The sequence below is a fragment of the Anomaloglossus baeobatrachus genome, chromosome 1 (assembly GCF_048569485.1).
Source record: "Anomaloglossus baeobatrachus isolate aAnoBae1 chromosome 1, aAnoBae1.hap1, whole genome shotgun sequence".
Classification (NCBI taxonomy): Eukaryota; Metazoa; Chordata; class Amphibia; order Anura; family Aromobatidae; genus Anomaloglossus; species Anomaloglossus baeobatrachus.
The window spans coordinates 141,501,520-141,517,674 of record NC_134353.1 but is presented as its reverse complement, the minus strand read 5'-3'; the positions used below and the strand labels follow the sequence as shown (position 1 = coordinate 141,517,674).

Genomic DNA, 16,155 nt, shown 5'->3' with positions numbered 1-16,155 from the left:
AGCCGCGCACACTGCTTAGCGCTGGCTCCTTGCTCTCCTAGCTGCTGTACACATCGGGTTAATTAACCCGATGTGTACAGCAGCTACATGTGCAGAGAGCCAGAGCCGGCAGCACAGGCAGCGTGAGATCTGCAGAGGCTGGTAACTAAGGTAAATATCGGGTAACCACCTTGGTTACCCGATGTTTATCTTGGTTACAAGCTTACCTCAGCTGTCAGACGCCGGCTCCTGCTCCCTGCTCGCTTCATTTGTCGCTCTCTCGCTGTCACACACAGCGAGATCGCTAATGAGGTCACTGCTGCGTCACAAAAAGCGTGACTCAGCAGCGATCTCGGCAGCGAGCTCGCTGTGTGTGAAGCACCCCTTAGTCCGGAAAAGGAAGTAAGTGTTTGTCTAGTATAAGGCCTAGTGACGTGTGAAAATTCAAGGAAAATTTTAAACAAATCCATAATTAAAAAAAATACATTTAACATTAAGAATTGATTTAAACAATATATCACATTCTGATGACACACTCCCTTTAATTATCCACTACCTTACATTGATAACCTATCCTAAGGATATATCATGAATGTCTGATCGTCCGAGCACACCTGGTGCTGGCAGTGGCAGTAGGTGGCCAGAAATCCTTAGTTCTGGAGCTGTCCCATCTTCTAATAGTGGCCGTGGCTGGGCACTGCACATCCTCCTCCTATTGGTTTGAATGGGAGACAGATGTGCATTACCCGGCCATGGCTGCTATCAATAGATGGGGAAGCCCCACAATTGAGCCTACGGCCAGAGCTGAGAGCAGCTGATTGGTGGGAATACGAGGTGTTGGACTCAGGCCAATCAAACATTGATGACCTATCCAAAGGATAGGCCATAAATGGAAAAAGTAGTGAACAAACTCTTTAAGGCCTGCAACACACATCCGTGTTTCCGGTACGTGCTTGGTACGTTTTTGCACGTACCGGAGACACGGAGACCCATGTTATTCAATCGGTGATGGCACACACACGTAAAATCACACGGAACGTGTGTCCGTGTCGTAAGTACGTGTGTGCGGTTTTCTACACGGACGACATGTCCGTTTTTGGCCGGCAGCACGCAGGCATGGACCCACTATAGTCTATGGGGCCGTACCTGCATGGACCGCACACGGAGTATGTCCGTGTTCAGCACGTTTCGTCCATGTGCGTTTTTAAACCAGCGATCTATTTGTTTTTTTCCTTTTTTAATAAAGTCAGTCAACTTACCGTGCCTTTTTTTCTGCTGTTCTCAGTTATACTAACATTGGCGCTCGGTCTTTTTCTGCCCCCGGCTCATACTTACCAATCACCGATCACCAGCGCGGCGAGGAACAGCTGTGCAAAGAATACGCGGCTTCAATTCATTTGAAAATGCCGGCCGCTCATTAATCAATCTACTATTCCCTGCTTCCCCCGCCCACCAGCGTCTATGATTGGTTGCAGTGAGACACGCCCACACGCTGAGTGACAGCTGTCTCAATGCAACCAATCACAGCAGCCGGTGAGCGGGTCTATACTGTGCAGTGAAAAAAATAATTAATTAATTAAAAAAAAACGGCGTGCGCTCCCCCCTAATTTTTATTCCAGCTAAGATAAAGCCATACTTCTGAAGGCTGGTATTCTCAGGATGGGGAGCCCCACGTTATGGAGAGCTCCACAGCCTAACATTATCAGCCAGCAGCCGCCCAGAATTGCCGCATACAATAGATGCGACAGTTCTGGGACTCTACCCGGCTCTTCCCGATTTGCCCTGGTACGTTGGCAATCGGGGTAATAAGGAGTTAATGGCAGCCCATAGCTGCCAATAAGTCCAAGATTAATCATTGCAGGCGTCTATGAGACACCCCCAATGATTAACCGGCAAGTTAAAGTTAATAAATACACACAGTGAAAAAATCCTTTATTTGAAATAATAAACAATAACAAATACCCTCGTTCACCAAATAATTATGTCCCAAATACCCATCCATGTCAGGCGTAATCCATGGAGGTCCTGCGTAGCTTCCAGCTCAGCTACATGAAGGTGGCAGGAGCTGCAGAAGAACACCGCCGCTCCTGACAGCTCCACACAGCAACTAAGGTGAGTAGCGCGATCAGCCGTGCTGTCACTGAGGTTACTCGCGGCCACCGCTGGATCCTCCACCTGTGACAGCAAGTCGCCTGAGTTACAGCGATGAAGTCACAGGTGAGATGCGGTCTCGGGTGGAGGATCCAGCTAGCCGCGGGTAACCTGAGTGACAGCAGCACTAATCGCGCTGCTGAATTCAGTCACTCAGGGGATTAGCGGTCACCGGTGAGTCCTTCACGGGTGACCGCTAATCAGTATGCGACACCCGGACAGAGCCGCGGTATGACAATGAAATCGGGTGAAGTTCACCCGAGTTCATTCTCATCGCGCAACTCTGTCTGCTGTCTGCCGACATGTATCAATGAAATTTTACATCACACACATGGACATTCCACACGGACATTCCACGTACACATACACGTACATTTTACACGCACACACGGACATTTTACACACACACACGGATAGCATACGCCATCACATGGATGCCATACGAGAAACGCCCAAAAAAAACGGAACACGGACCTGAAAAACGGACCGTGTCACACGTATGTTTTTTTTGCAGAAGTGTGTTTTCGGCCTAAAGCAAACCTGTAATTACATTCATTCTGCCCAAACCATGGAAAGCCTGAATCTGAACCTGGCTTCACAATTGCAACTAACTGTCTGTTTCTGAAACGCTGACATTTTTCAGTGAAGACACAGCATGAAAAGCCGGATGTGGACTATAGCTAGCAACCTGTCTAGTCCGGCCTGGCCAACGGCTGACTTCTACTTGTACTGCTCCAGATTATTACCAGGCCTCTCTGTATGTACACATGGTAGAGACAACTACCAGGCGTTGAGAGGAGAAAAGCCATCCGGAGCCTCGCCAGACTAATCAGTCCACTCCCTATAGTACCTGGCTGGGTCTTCAAACTATGTCTTCTCTAAAACGAAGCATTTCAGAAAACAAAACATAGTTGTAATCGTGCAGCCAGGCTCTGATTCATGCTGCCCGTGGTCCTAATGACAGGTTCCCTTTAGACACTGTACTGCTGCATTTTCCAAGAAAAACTGAAGATTCCATGTGTTTCTCCGTCACAGCCATGGACTAAAGTCAATATAAGGCTATGTGCGCACGTTGCGTACAGTCACTGCAGAAATTTCTGCAGCAATCTGAAGAGCACATGTGCGCTTTAAATCGCTGCAGAAATGTCCCTAGTGAGCGCCGATTCCATGCGCTCTGCCTGCAGCTCCTGCCATAGACAGAGCAGGAGCTGCCGGCAAAGCGCACGGAAGAAGTGACATGTCACTTCTTACAACGCAGCGCTTCGGCAGTAGCCGAAGCGCTGCGCTCTAAAACGCCACGTGCGCACGGCCCCTGCACAATCTCCATAGACTGTGCAGGGGACGCAGGACGCATGCAGTTACGCTGCGCTACAAAGCGCAGCGTAACTGCATGTATTTACGCAACGTGCGCACATAGCCTAACTGTGTATTCCATGTCACAATCCTGACCTTCCGTATCCGACATACAGATATGCCCTTACTTTATCCTCCATAACATCACGTTACCTCTCTTTAGACCCTGTCACCTTTACAATATGTACACAAGAGCAGACATGTGCCCAGGAAAAAAAGAGAGCGCTATGTTCTGTTTGATTCCTGAACGCGTTGCTGAAACGCAATGGGTGACTCCAGGACAAGTGCGAAATAGGAAATCTGCCAACATGAAACCTATAGCAGCTCCTGGACAACTCCCAAGAGAAAGCCACATTTCAGATACTCAGCACAATCATTTATATGTGGCCAAAGCATTTGATTAAAAACAAAGTAAACACGTGCTATAATATACATGGAGGACAATGTCCAGACCCATATGAATATTATGACAGCTCATGCATGTTATATACTGAGTATTATTATATGGTTATGTTTCCATTAAATGTAAATGCAGCATTTTTTCCTTATAAAGGGATCTGGCGTAAATGCACAAAAAAATGTGCCTTTTTAAGTGTGAAAACCCGTCATTTTGCACTGAAAAAAGCATTAAAAAAACTATACTTGCACCAAGGATAAATAAAAAATATGCAACAAAAAACACAAAAATCATAGAATATTGCTATTGCGTAATTTGCTGCACCTTTCTAACACATGCACAAAAAAGTGTGAACCTGGCCTAGAAATAACAATAGTATATGCAAATTGTTTAAAGGGAACCTGTCAGGTGCAATATGCACCCTGAACCAAGAGCAGTTCTTGGTACATATTGCTAATCCCTGCCTAACCGTCCCTGTATCTAGTAGCATAGATAAAGAGATTTTTAGAAAAAGTATTTCTAAAGATCCTTTATGATATGCTAATGAGTTCAGGGACTAGTCGCAAGGGCGTTAGTTCCTGCGCTCATTCAGCCCTCTTAGCATGGTAGTACACCCACAGGTGTGTGCTAACATGCCTTTCAATGGCCATGATCAGGTCACCGCACTTCCGGTCATGCGCACTATGAAGCCAGGTGTACATGTCCCGACCTCAGAGAGTTCTAGTGCGCATAACCGGAAGTGCCAGTGTGGCACCCCTGAGGCTCAGTCGCCACAGGGTATTGCATCTGATTTAAGTTGCAATGCTCATCTTGGTAAGAAGAGGTTAACCACTGGTGTTTTCTAGCTTACACAACACAATGAGACAGCAGTTACACAACACAGGTGGGCACCATAGCAACGGGTTTTCCCCAGCACTGGTGAGTCATCAGGAAGGTGGGGGCTGCCTGGGGAAGTGAGCGAGCACACACAGTTTCACTTCAGAACACTACAGAACTTCAGAAGACTGGAATTCAGTCTGTGACACAGAAGAGAGAACAGCTTTAGACATAGAAGAGCATGGCCCCTGGGGGGATGTCAAACGGCTAGAGGGGCCAGCTGAGTACAGGCCAGACTGAAAGAGAAGCAGGAGACGACCGAGAGGATCTGTGACACAGAGGAGCACACGGTAGTTGGAGGGTGAGCCCTAACAGCCCCTTCGTGATTGGCGCCACACAGGGTGCAGAAGCCCTAGGGTAGAACATACTACACGTTGGACTACCAGAATATGCAGGGAAGGGGGATTTCACGTCCCATCGCTCACCACTAAAAGTCCGGGGGCCCAGCAGCATATAGAGACAGGAGCCATGGCCACGGTCCAGTCCATAACAAGTGTCGCGCTGCCTGCGTACGGGATGGCAACTAAAGCCAAAAGACACTGGGGTCCCCAAGTAGCTTCACGCCACGGGGATCCACACTACAAGACGCAAGGAGGAAGGTCTCACACGCTTCACAACACTGGTGGTGACCTCTGATTTATCCGGGATCGGCTGGGGCCCATCACGGCGACGATCGGCACTCTGAGGGTGCAGCACACGAACTGTGAGTAAAACACCTGGAACCGCAGCCTCTGTGTGAGACTGATTTGCCGGCACCGCCACCCCACGCTTCGGCACCAACGGCCCTTCCCTCGACACCACTGTCCTCCCTGGGACTTGCTCCACCTGTGGGGATCTAGACTATCTGAGCTGCGGTAACATCATCCCCAAAGGAGAGCGACACCTCGCAGTGGCAGCTAATCCCTGGCTGCAAACCACGGGTGGTGCTGCAAAGCAAACACCCATCTCCCTTGTACCCTCTCTTTATGTAGCTGAAAGGGCCACTGAGTCGGGTCAGGCCAGTCACAGCAACACCAAATACCACTGGCCCAGTGACGAGTAGCCCTGCAGGTCCTGTGGGGCACTACACCGGGACTTCTGATCATGCGCCTTGACCGGCGTCTGAGGATGCAGCAACGGACAAGTACGCATGTCACCACTGGTGATGACGCTCGTAATGGGTTTTGAATAGCATGTTAATACACCCCTGTGGGCGTGCTGCCATGCTAAGTGGGCGGAATGAGAGCAGGAACTAACTCCATTGCGACTAGTCGCTGGCCTTATTATCATATAATAAAGGATCTTTAGAAATACTTTTTCTAAAGATCTCTTTATGTTAGGCAGGGATTAGCAATATACAAGAAGAAATGCTCTTGGTTCTGGGTGCATATTGCACCTGACCGGGCTAGTTTAGGTGCTGGGGTGGCCATCATGAGGTATGGGACCTCTTGCCCACTAGTTCAGGAATCCGGGAGGCGGGGCACCAACAGAGGACGTTAGGAGCCATCACACACATACAAGCCCGTGGGCTGAAGCTGTGAGCTCGACCCGGGTTCTTAGGAAGGTAGGGGGATCCCAGGATTCTCGGGGAGTGCAGAAGGCACCCGTGACCCGTTCCACGGCCCAGGAGCTGGGGTGGACTGAAACCATGGAAAGGAGACACGCAGAAGAAAACACTGGCCTCGACCCTTGAAGTATCCGGGATTGGCTAGAGCCCATTACGACAGAACACGGCACACCAAGGGCAGAGTGACTTCAGTGAGTAAAGAGAACTTGAACTGCACCTTCTGTGTCGTCCCATCATTGCTGGCGCCCTCACCATCGCGCCCCTCCACCATAGGCAAGTACTACTACCACCATCATCCTCCCTGAGCTCTAGCTCTACCTGTGGAGATCTGAAACACCCAACCTGCGTCACCATCCGCCCCAGAAGAGAGAAGCACCCACAGCGGTGGCTCATATTGGCAACACACCACAGGTGGTGTCACAAACAATTACCCTCATCATCCCCATCCCCAGGCTTTATTAACACTGACAGAGTCACGGAACCCTCCGACCCCGTGGGCGAGTCAGATACCTCTGCCAAAAAGACTGGTGCTAGGCAGGTTCCTAAACTCTTTGCAAAAACTGTATGCTCAGTAATTATTTTTAGAGGTCTGGTTCCCTAATAATTACATTTGGAAAACATTTTACTCTTCATTGTACATTTAGAGGGAATCTTTTACCAGGTTTTTGCCAACTAATCTGAAAGCAACATAATGTAGAGACAGAGACCCTGATTCTAGCCATGTGTCCCTTACTGGGCTTCTGCTGTAGATTTTATAAAATCACTGTTTTATCAGCAGGAGGTTCTCACTAGAGGACTAATAAACCTACTCCCAGGTAGTCCTATATGTTCATGAGCTCTGTATAACTCCGCTCACACCACTGATTGTGAGCTTTGCTGCCTATGCACAGTGTACACACAAAGATTCCTGTCATTGGTGTGGGTGGGGTTATACGGAACTCAGTATTCAAAGAAGTGGTAAATCTGCAGCAAATAAAACTGTGATTTGCTAAAATCTACAGCAAGCAGCTAAGTAAGTGATACATCACTGGAATTAGGTTCTCTGCCTCTGCATCATGCTGCTCTCAAATGGAGTAGTAAATACCTGGTGACAGATTCCCTTTAAGTGCATCATAAGTGAGTTGTTAAAACAGCATTAAAGGGGTATTCCCATCTCCAAGATCATATCCCAATATGTAGTAGGTGTAATAATAATAATAATAATAATATCATCAACACATACCTCCAATTATAAATGTAGTATAGTTTTTCTGATTCATTATGTTCCTTTCCTCATCTTTAGGGCATAGCGGGACCTTAGATATCCATGGTTACAGCCACCATATAGTCACAGTTAGTGTGTTAGTTAGCTGCTAGTGGTCGTAACCATGGATACCTAAGGTCCTGCAATGCCCTGAATATGAGGTAGGCGACATAGTGAATCAAGAGGACTATACTATATTTCTAATTGTCGGTATTTGATAATATTATTATTATTATTATTATTACACCTACTACATATTGGGATAGGACCTTGGAGATGGGAATACCCCTTTAAATCTAAAATCTTTGTTATATAACACATATTAAAGGCATGAAGCCTCCATAAAGTTGGTGCTTGACAACGGTAAAGGTAATAATACATCAATATAGCAAAAGGTTTATAAATCCTACATGTGAAGAGTCAGGGGCTAATCATAGCAGATAATCCCAGCCATTACCATGATTAGCCAATATGAATTTGCCTTTTAGCTGTTTATTACTACAGAACACGTGTAAAGCTCGTGGAGATCTCAATGAAACATACAGTTAGATCCAGAAATATTTGGACAGTGACACAAGTTTTGTTATTTTAGCTGTTTACAAAAACATGTTCAGAAATACAATTATATATATAATATGGGCTGAAAGTGCACACTCCCAGCTGCAATATGAGAGTTTTCACATCCAAATCGGAGAAAGGGTTTAGGAATCATAGCTCTGTAATGCATAGCCTCCTCTTTTTCAAGGGACCAAAAGTAATTGGACAAGGGACTCTAAGGGCTGCAATTAACTCTGAAGGAGTCTCCCTCGTTAACCTGTAATCAATGAAGTAGTTAAAAGGTCTGGGGTTGATTACAGGTGTGTGGTTTGCATTTGGAAGCTGTTGCTGTGACCAGACAACATGCGGTCTAAGGAACTCTCAATTGAGGTGAAGCAGAACATCCTGAGGCTGAAAAAAAAGAAAAAATCCATCAGAGAGATAGCAGACATGCTTGGAGTAGCAAAATCAACAGTCGGGTACATTCTGAGAAAAAAGGAATTGACTGGTGAGCTTGGGAACTCAAAAAGGCCTGGGCGTCCACGGATGACAACAGTGGTGGATGATCGCCGCATACTTTCTTTGGTGAAGAAGAACCCGTTCACAACATCAACTGAAGTCCAGAACACTCTCAGTGAAGTAGGTGTATCTGTCTCTAAGTCAACCGTAAAGAGAAGACTCCATGAAAGTAAATACAAAGGGTTCACATCTAGATGCAAACCATTCATCAATTCCAAAAATAGACAGGCCAGAGTTAAATTTGCTGAAAAACACCACATGAAGCCAGCTCAGTTCTGGAAAAGTATTCTATGGACAGATGAGACAAAGATCAACCTGTACCAGAATGATAGGAAGAAAAAAGTTTGGAGAAGAAAGGGAATGGCACATGATCCAAGGCACACCACATCCTCTGTAAAACATGGTGGAGGCAACGTGATGGCATTGGCATGCATGGCTTTCAATGGCACTGGGTCACTTGTGTTTATTGATGACATAACAGCAGACAAGAGTAGCCGGATGAATTCTGAAGTGTACCGGGATATACTTTCAGCCCAGATTCAGCCAAATGCTGCAAAGTTGATCGGACGGCGCTTCATAGTACAGATGGACAATGACCCCAAGCATACAGCCAAAGCTACCCAGGAGTTCATGAGTGCAAAAAAGTGGAACATTCTGCAATGGCCAAGTCAATCACCAGATCTTAACCCAATTGAGCATGCATTTCACTTGCTCAAATCCAGACTTAAGACGGAAAGACCCACAAACAAGCAAGACCTGAAGGCTGCGGCTGTAAAGGCCTGGCAAAGCATTAAGAAGGAGGAAACCCAGCGTTTGGTGATGTCCATGGGTTCCAGACTTAAGGCAGTGATTGCCTCCAAAGGATTCGCAACAAAATATTGAAAATAAAAATATTTTGTTTGGGTTTGGTTTATTTGTCCAATTACTTTTGACCTCCTAAAATGTGGAGTGTTTGTAAAGAAATGTGTACAATTCCTACAATTTCTATCAGATATTTTTGTTCAAACTTTCAAATTAAACGTTACAATCTGCACTTGAATTCTGTTGTAGAGGTTTCATTTCAAATCCAATGTGGTGGCATGCAGAGCCCAACTCGCGAAAATTGTGTCACTGTCCAAATATTTCTGGACCTAACTGTATACTGAAATCCTCTACAACCGAGCTGAGATGTCCTTAACATATTATTGTAACAAGAACCAGATAAAACGAGACGACCGCCTGTGTCACTACTGTCACATGGAACCACGAGAGCTGAAAAGCTGTCAATCCGGTTAAAAATTTACCACTGTTATCAAGAAGGCAAAGTGGGTGTACAAAAAAGAAGTCACTTAAACAAACTAAACTTGACCCTCACCCGGGGAGAGATGAGCCGGATTTATCTGACAGATGACTGAACTCTTTATTTCATCAATTAACTCTTTCCCTATGAGGACAGAAGATTCACCGCGTATCGTCCATCACCTTCTGTGGTACGTCCATTATCATCAAATTCCCCAAAATACTTTCTGAAACAGATTTTCCGATGCATCTTACAATAAATAATAAATCTACCAGAAATACTAAAGATACAATACGTTATAGACTAAAAAGAAACAACTGGGAGATATTTATCCATAGGAAGCCTAAAATCAGGAAAAGTACAAAAGTACATGATGACCATAGACATCTGCTGCCACAAATCCCCAATTCAGACAAAATGTGCCCTGACGGTGCCCATTCTCACCACATCTGCACCAGTTTTACCCAAATTATGCATTTACCCAATTCAAAAAAATGTTGGTAATCATTTTTTACAAAGAGAACTGATCTTACTATTACTGATGCTTTGTGATTAAATTGTAAGCGCCACTATAACAAAAGTCCATATGGGGTACGTATAATATACAGTATGGAATAAAGACATATGGGGGGTCAAGAGTAAGAAAATGGTTTCCTAATGCAATTTCAGCAATGTGACATATGTATAAATAATATTTGGAAAATATTGCAAAATAGCTATTGAAGATGTGGCACAATAATGGACATGTCTTGAGAAGCTTTTTTTGAGACTCATTTTATGTATGTGCTGCAAGTGCTGAGAAAAAAAAAGAATGAAAAATCTCATTATACTATTATATATAGTTTTCTGGATTGAGAAGATTGAATAGGAAACATAGAAGAAAGAAAGATAGATAGATAGAAACATAGATACATAGATAGAATAATAGATAGATATAGAATGATAGATATATAGATAAATAGATAAAGACAGACAGAGACAGACAGAGACAGACAGAGACAGACAGAGACAGACCGATAGATAGATAGATAGATAGATAGATAGATAGATAATGGATAGATATATGGATAGACAGATACATGATAGATAAATAATGGATGGATAGATAGATAGATAGATAGATAGATAGATAATGGATAGACAGATACATGATAGATAGATAATGGATGGATAGATAGATAGATCGCTATAGAATGATGGATAGCTATAGAATGATAGATAAATAGACAGACAGATAGATAGATTATGGATATATTTATAGATAGTTAGATAGAAAGATAAAATGATAGACAGATAAACAGACAAACAGATAATGGATAGATAATGGATAGACAGAATGATAGATAGATAGATAGATAGATAGATATAGATGGATAGATAGAACAGTGCTGTATATAGATAGATATAGAAATATTACAATGAGCCATCAGCTATCCTCCTAACAGTAATTTCCTATACAAGCACTATATAATGAAACTGTTTAACACACAACAAAAATTCATAATTTGAATATCTGAATAATAATAATAATAATATATTTTTTTTTACACAATCTGATAATTCATTTAAAACATGAACTTTTTACTGATACACCAATTCTTCTGGCATTACATTGGCTAAATTAAAATATTTCCTCCATCACACTCAATGCCAGTCATCAGCTCCTAAAGCCTCTTTATTAGAGTAAAGCTTTGAAAAATGAACAAATTGGTAAGAAATGTTTCATTTTCTCATTATAATAACTGCCAAAAAGGTAAAAGTTTAGATGAAACTGTCATGAAACTAAAATGTCACATGGAGAAAATAAATGTATTTGTTTAAGGCTGAAGTACATTAAATAATACTCACCAAAAAAATGGCTATGAGGATGTGTCCAATTCAGCTTTCTGCTGTCAAAAACCTTGTAAGTTTGGAGAGGAGGTGCGCGAGCTGCTAGCTATCCTGGGGCTGTATCCAGTCTAGTGGGATCCTCGGCTCAGCACAGAATAAGCCATGTGGAGTAGGATGGCTCTCTTTCAAACATAATGACTGAAGAAAAAAAAAAGTCGGAGCCCTAGCACACTCCAATGGGAGCTTCCCAGCCATTTCCTGGCCAATACTACACTGCGGAGAGAGCTATTGAAAATATTCTAGTTACGTATCATCAGCAGATCATGTTCTTCAATTATTTCTGATTTGGTAAGAATCTTACTTATTTATTCCCCTGAAAATGTAAGAATATCACCATTCATCTAAGCAGGTATCTATTTCTGGTGATCAGTATAGGCCTCATTTAGATGTACTAATTTTAATCAGATTTTTATCAGTGTTTGGTCAGTTTGTCTGTTTTTATCACCATTTCATCAGCGATTTTCTCATTTTCTCATTATGATTTAAAAACAAAATAAATAAAAAACAAATTGTAAAGTTTCTTCTATTCATTCCAATGGTCAACCCCTTCTCATGATTGCAGCTGTCACTTCCTGATAATTACGTTGAGTGTAGAGTTGAGCGCGGTTCGTGGTTCGTGGTTCTCCAGTTCGGGGCTCGAGTGATTTTTGGGCTGTTCGAGATCGAACTAGAACTCGAGCTTTTTGCTAAAAGCTCGATAGTTCTAGAAACGTTCGAGAACGGTTCTAGCAGCAAAAAGCAGGGCTTTTTACAGCTACAGTGAGCAGGAGCCATCGCTGGCAGCCTGCCACAAGCTGGTAACCAAGATAAACATCGGGTATCCAAGCAAAGCGCTTTGGTTAGTAACCCGATGTTTATCTTAGTTACGTGCAGGAAGCCCACACTTTCCCGCTCAGCTCGCTCCACCCCCTCCTGCCCGCGGCATGTACACATACATACACATACACAAACACACACACACACACACATCCACACACCCCCCCCCCCCCCCCGCCCGCCCACCCGCCCGCTCGCTCGCTCGGCTTACCTGCGGTGATGAAGTCCCGCCATCCCGACCTCAGCGCTGTCACTGTCCTCCATGGCCGCCGCTTGTCACATCACCTATCGCTTCCGACCCGAGACTGACACTGGCGGTGACGTCACGGACCTCTCGCGATACTTGATGTGAAGGCGCCGGTCATTGACCTCAGTGACAGGGGCTGTCAGTGTGCTGGAGATCAGCGCAGGTAATGTACCTCACTGACAGCAGCACTTGTCACCCCCCTGCAGTGACCTGGGCTGACCCATTGATGTTAGCTCAGGTCACTGCACTGCTCTCCCAGCCAATGGGGAACATCCTGCTCTTCATTGACTGGGACAGTGTGCATCGTCATGGCAACCCCTTGGATTACACCAGACCTGGATTTGTTTTTCAATCTAATAAATTGGTTAAAGAGGGAATGTTTTGGGGAGTGTTTTTTCAAATAAAAATGTGTTTGTCGTGTATTTTTTTTTTATTACTGACTGGGTTGGTGATGTCGGGTATCTGATAGACGCCTGACCTCACCAACCCCAGGGCTTGATGCCAGGTGACATTACACATCTGGTATTAACCCCATATATTACCCCGTTTGCCACCGCACCAGGGCGCGGGATGAGCTGGGGCGAAGCACCAGGATTGGCGCATCTAATGGATGCGCCACTTCTGGGGCGGCTGCGGCCTGCTATTTTTAGGCTGGGGAGATTCCAATAACCATGGACCTCCCTAGTCTGAGAATATCAGGCCCCAGCTGTCTGCTTTACCTTGGCTGGTGATCCAATTTTGGGGGACCCCTACGTGTTTTTTTTTTTTAATTATTTATTTAATTTAAAATAACAGCGTGGGGTGCCCTCAGTTTTGGATTACCAGCCAAGGTGAGGTTGCCAGCTGTGGTCTGCAGGCTGCAGCCGTCTGCTTTACCCTAGCTGGCTACAAAACTAGGGGGAACCCTATGTCATTTTTTTTTCATTTTTTTGGCTAAATACAAAGCTAAGCACCCCTTAGTGCCACATGAAAGGTACCAAAGGGTGTTCCACTTTTTCTCCATTTTTTTCTCCACTTTCTCTCCACTTTTTCTCCACTTTTTCTCCATTTTTTTCTCCACTTTCTCTCCACTTTTTCTCCACTTTCTCTCCACTTTTTCTCCACTTTTTCTCCATTTTTTTCTCCACTTATTCTCCACTTTTTCTCCTCTTATTCTCCACTTTTTCTCCACTTTTTCTCCACTTTTTCTCCTCTTATTCTCCACTTTTTCTCCACTTTTTCTCCACTTTTTCTCCATTTTTTTCTCCACTTTCTCCACTTTTTCTCCACTTTTTTCTCCACTTTTTCTCCTCTTATGCTCCACTTTTTCTCCTCTTAATCTCCACTTTTTCTCCACTTTTTCTCCACTTTTTCTCCACTTTTTTCTCCACTTTTTCTCCTCTTATGCTCCACTTTTTCTCCACTTTTTCTCCACTTTTTCTCCACTTTTTCTCCACTTTTTCTCCTCTTAATCTCCACTTTTTCTCCTCTTATGCTCCACTTTTTCTCCACTTTTTCTCCACTTTTTCTCCACGTTTTCTCCACTTTTTTCTCCACTTTTTCTCCTCTTATGCTCCACTTTTTCTCCACTTTTTCTCCACTTTTTCTCCACTTTTTCTCCACGTTTTCTCCACGTTTTCTCCACTTTTTTCTCCACTTTTTCTCCTCTTATGCTCCACTTTTTCTCCACTTTTTCTCCACTTTTTCTCCTCTTAATCTCCACTTTTTCTCCACTTTTTCTCCACTTTTTCTCCACTTTTTCTCCACTTTTTTCTCCACTTTTTCTCCACTTTTTCTCCTCTTATGCTCCACTTTTTCTCCACTTTTTCTCCACTTTTTCTCCTCTTATGCTCCACTTTTTCTCCACTTTTTCTCCACTTTTTCTCCTCTTATGCTCCACTTTTTCTCCACTTTTTCTCCACTTTTTTCTCCACTTTTTCTCCTCTTATGCTCCACTTTTTCTCCACTTTTTCTCCACTTTTTCTCCACTTTTTCTCCTCTTATGCTCCACTTTTTCTCCACTTTTTCTCCACTTTTTCTCCATTTTTTTCTCCACTTATTCTCCACTTTTTCTCCTCTTATTCTCCACTTTTTCTCCACTTTTTCTCCACTTTTTCTCCTCTTATTCTCCACTTTTTCTCCACTTTTTCTCCACTTTTTCTCCACTTTCTCCACTTTTTCTCCACTTTTTTCTACACTTTTTCTCCTCTTATGCTCCACTTTTTCTCCTCTTAATCTCCACTTTTTCTCCACTTTTTCTCCACTTTTTCTCCACTTTTTCTCCTCTTATGCTCCACTTTTTCTCCACTTTTTCTCCACTTTTTCTCCACTTTTTTCTCCACTTTTTCTCCTCTTATGCTCCACTTTTTCTCCACTTTTTCTCCTCTTAATCTCCACTTTTTCTCCTCTTATGCTCCACTTTTTCTCCACTTTTTCTCCACGTTTTCTCCACTTTTTTCTCCACTTTTTCTCCTCTTATGCTCCACTTTTTCTCCACTTTTTCTCCACGTTTTCTCCACGTTTTCTCCACGTTTTCTCCACTTTTTTCTCCACTTTTTCTCCTCTTATGCTCCACTTTTTCTCCACTTTTTCTCTACTTTTTCTCCACTTTTTCTCCACTTTTTCTCCACTTTTTTCTCCACTTTTTCTCCACTTTTTCTCCACTTTTTCTCCTCTTATGCTCCACTTTTTCTCCACTTTTTCTCCACTTTTTCTCCACGTTTTCTCCACGTTTTCTCCACTTTTTTCTCCACTTTTTCTCCTCTTATGCTCCACTTTTTCTCCACTTTTTCTCCTCTTAATCTCCACTTTTTCTCCACTTTTTCTCCACTTTTTCTCCACTTTTTCTCCACTTTTTCTCCACTTTTTTCTCCACTTTTTCTCCACTTTTTCTCCTCTTATGCTCCACTTTTTCTCCACTTTTTCTCCACTTTTTCTCCACTTTTTCTCCTCTTATGCTCCACTTTTTCTCCACTTTTTCTCCACTTTTTCTCCTCTTATGCTCCACTTTTTCTCCACTTTTTCTCCACTTTTTTCTCCACTTTTTCTCCTCTTATGCTCCACTTTTTCTCCACTTTTTCTCCACTTTTTCTCCACTTTTTCTCCTCTTATGCTCCACTTTTTCTCCACTTTTTCTCCATTTTTTTCTCCACTTATTCTCCACTTTTTCTCCTCTTATTCTCCACTTTTTCTCCACTTTTTCTCCTCTTATTCTCCACTTTTTCTCCACTTTTTCTCCACTTTTTCTCCATTTTTTTCTCCACTTTCTCTCCACTTTTTTCTCCACTTTTTCTCCTCTTATGCTCCACTTTTTCTCCTCTTAATCTCCACTTTTTCTCCACTT

At 43.5% G+C, this 16,155-nt stretch overlaps 1 protein-coding gene across 6 annotated transcripts in view; it reads right to left on the bottom strand.

Annotated features, from left to right (window-relative positions):
• SLC7A2 (solute carrier family 7 member 2) overlaps positions 1-16,155 on the bottom strand; it is a 201,741-nt gene that overhangs the window by 99,001 nt on the left and 86,585 nt on the right. For 2 of the 6 annotated variants that reach the window (XM_075347087.1, XM_075347091.1), the window contains exon 1: positions 11,729-11,859. The exons of 3 other annotated variants lie outside the window; for them this stretch is intronic. The gene's annotated coding sequence lies outside the window, so the exon portion shown is untranslated. Of the gene's footprint in view, positions 1-7,524; positions 7,544-11,728; positions 11,860-16,155 lie in introns of those variants that run through there. One more of the 6 variants, XM_075347090.1, reaches the window with a different exon arrangement.